This window comes from Octopus sinensis, linkage group LG2 (assembly GCF_006345805.1).
Source record: "Octopus sinensis linkage group LG2, ASM634580v1, whole genome shotgun sequence".
Classification (NCBI taxonomy): Eukaryota; Metazoa; Mollusca; class Cephalopoda; order Octopoda; family Octopodidae; genus Octopus; species Octopus sinensis.
Window position 1 is genome coordinate 159,815,256 of NC_042998.1, and position 3,649 is coordinate 159,818,904.

The 3,649-nt window shown below is 38.2% G+C and overlaps 1 pseudogene; it reads left to right on the top strand.

Annotated features, from left to right (window-relative positions):
* The first annotated feature begins 229 nt into the window (after positions 1-229).
* On the top strand, positions 230-1,250 carry LOC118762346 (annotated as a pseudogene).
* The last annotated feature ends 2,399 nt before the right edge of the window (positions 1,251-3,649 follow it).

A 3,649-nucleotide genomic window follows, 5' to 3' on the forward strand; every position in this document is an offset into this window, starting at 1 on the left:
CCATAGAAAAATTTTAAAAAAAATGAAAAACAATATATACATTATTTATTAGGTTGTCAAGAAAGTTTTTAATTTTGGTTTTAAATGATGTATTTTCAAATTAATTTTCATTAAATTACTTTGACTTTATATAGCATTTTAAAACCCGTTTTTCGCTCTATCTAATCGTGTTATTCTTTTTCTTTTTGAATAATTAGACAATTTTTTTTTCTGGAACGTTGAATACAACATGGACTAAAAGCAAATTTGCACAATTTTCTTATTCCTGTTCAAGCTAGGCCGAAAAGCTGCTGAAACAGCTCACGATATCAATGATGCATTTGGCCCAGGAACCACTAGTGAACGTACAGCACAATGGTGGTTCAAGAAATTTTGTAGTGGGTGATGAGAGTTTTGAAGATGATAAGCATAGAGGTTGGCCATCGGATGTTGACAATGATCAACTAAGAGCCTTAGTGGAAGCCAATCCACGCGCAACTGATTGAGAGCTTGCTTCTGAATTAGACGTAACATATATGACAATTTCCAACTACTTGAAAGAGATTGGAAAAACAAAAATACTTGAGAAATGGGTGTCTCATGAATTGAATGACAACCAAAAACAATGCCATTTTGAAGAGTTGTCTTCCCTTCTTTTACGCAACAAGAACAACCCTTTTCTCGTCCGGATTGTGAGTTGCAATGGAAAGCGGATTCTTTACGACAACCAGTGACACTCAGCTCAGTGGTTGGACGCTGATAAAGCTCCACAGCAATTCCCAAAGCCAAAGTTGCACCAAAAGAAGGTAATGGTGACTGCTTGGTGGTCTGTGGCCGGTCTCATCCATTACAGCTTTTTGGATCCAGGTGAAACTATTACTGTGGAGAAGTACTGTCAGCAAATGGATGAAATGCATAAGAAACTCCAACAACAACAGCCAGCATTGGTCAATAGAAAAGGACCAATTCTTCTCCACAACAACACTCGGCCGCACGTCACACAACTGACCCTGCAGAAGTTGAACGAATTGGGCTATGAAACTCTGCTTCATCCACCATACTCACCAGACCTCTCGCCTACCGACTACTAATTTTTCAAGCATCTCAACAACTTCCTGCATGAGAAATGCTTCAAAAACCAAGACAATGCCAAACACGCCTTCAACGACTTCATCGCTACCAGAATGCAGGATTTTTATGCTAATGACATAAATAAATTTGTTTTGCATTGGCAAAAGTGTGTTGATTCTGATGGTGTTTATTTCAATTAATAAAGTTTTGTTTGAGCTGAGATATGTGCATCTGAATTTAAAGGTTAAAAACCACAAGAACTTTCTTGACAACCTAATAGTTCTTCCTTTTCTTGTTCTCCACTTTGTTCATGAGATGCATGTTGCCCATCATGAAAATTAGCATACCAAAGTTTCCATCAGACAGGGATGATATGATCTCTTGACCCTCAAGATGTCCTTGCTCATAGAGAACAAATGTTCCAATGCAGCACTGGTGGGGATGGCTGTGTTGAACTTGATGAACAAGTCCACCAGCACTTCCTCACCCAAGAAAGTAGCATCTGTCAGAAAGTCCTTGAAGTTGGCCTCCAGCCAGGTCTTGACCAAATTCTGGGCCTTGTCCTTGAGTGACCTGTGGCTTCTGCTGCTCTGTTTTGGCTAAGTGACACCACTGAAGAAGTCATCCTCCTCTTTGTTTTTTCTTCCTTCACTGTTGCTGCTCAGTTCATCAGAATGCTGCTTCATGGCTTCCTTGACCTTACCTTCCTTGCTTTTCCTCACCATGGCAACCTTAGTGTTTTCATATTTATCCAACCAAATGAGGCAAAACCTGGGATAGAAGGCAGCAGCCAGCTGGTATTCCTCATCCTCCAGGAGGGACCTAAACCTTTTGGCAATGCCTGCCAAAAGTGTATCGACCAAGGGGCTGCAGTAGATGAGGCCCTTGGACTTCAAGACCTTGAGTCTAATGATCGTCGCAGGAACTTGAGTTAACAGAAATTAACTCAAGTGGACTTGAGTTAATGGGAGTTAAATGTAATGGAAGTTAATTAGTCCAATAATGATTTCCAAAGTTAACTAGGTTTGATAAATACAGCAACTAACTAACCAAACCTAGTAGGTAAATTAATAGATAGAGGCTACTGTGAAGGACTTTAGGGCCACAAAACAGAAGTAGATAGTAAGCAAGGAAATTTCTTTTAACATATAGTAGGAATCTGAAATCACTTCAGAAGAAATTATGCAAACATTTAGGAAACTGTCATATATCACTTAGAACAGATAACATATGCAAAACTGTTACAGCAGAGAAGTAAATATGTTACTAATGGTATTTGTAATAGTGGACTCTGTCCTGAAAAATGGCTCTGTATATGGCCAGAATCAACTATTATGCTACTATTAATGCTTTAGCAGTTAAACCAGCATGGTTGTGTAGTAAGAAGCTTACTTCCCAACTACATGGATCCAGGTTCAGTCCTACTGCACGGCACCTTGGGCAAGTATCTTCTACTATAGCCTTGGGCTGACCAAATCCTTGTGAGTAGATTTGGTTAACGGAAACTGAAAGAAGCTTGTCATATGTGTTTGTGTATGTATGTATATACATTCATATATCATATATATATATGCTTATATAGTAATGCTTATATAGTCATACTGTTTTGAATTAGTCATGCATTACCTTGTAGCTTTAAGATTTTGAAGATTTTGATTATGTGAACGTTCATTTTTAAAATGACAAAGTAGGGTAGATGTGAAAGGCAGGATCTGGTCGGTTTGAGAAGAAAATGGGTGTAAGATTTTGGCTGGATATTCTCTTACATGTTTCAGTCATTTGACTGCAGCCATGCTAGAACACTGCCTTCAAGGGTCTAGTTGAAGAAATCGACCCCAGGACTGATTCTTCGTAAGCCTAGTACTTATTTTATTGGTCTCCTTTGTTGAACTGTCAAGCAATGGCGGGGGAGACAAATACAGACACATATATATATGTATGTATGTATGTATGTATGTATGTGTGTATGTATATACATTCATGTGTGTGTCTTTGTGTCTGTATTTGTCTCCCCCGCCATTGCTTGACAGTTCAACAAAGGAGACCAATAAAATAAGTACTAGGCTTACGAAGAATCAGTCCTGGGGTCGATTTCTTCAACTAGACCCTTGAAGGCAGTGTTCTAGCATGGCTGCAGTCAAATGACTGAAACATGTAAGAGAATATCCAGCCAAAATCTTACACCCATTTTCTTTTCAAACCGACCAGATCCTGCCTTTCACATCTACCCTACTTTGTCATTTTAAAAATGAACGTTCACATAATCAAAATCTTCAAAATCTTAAAGCTACAAGGTAATGCATGACTAATTCAAAACAGTATGACTATATAAGCATTACATTTAAAAGAGTAATCTGAATTCTAAAGGGTTCAAACAAATGAAAATGCTAAAAAGAACTCAAACAAACTCTGCTCTTAATTTATATAACCACCCAAGCAGATTTTTGCAATATCTTCCTTTATCTTCTTTTATTTGTTTCAGTCATTGGACTGTGGCCATACTGGAGCACCACCTTGAAGGGTTTTAGTCAAACAAATTGACCACAGTACTTCTTTTTCTTTTAAGTCTGGTGCTTATTCAATTGGTTGCTTTGCTGAA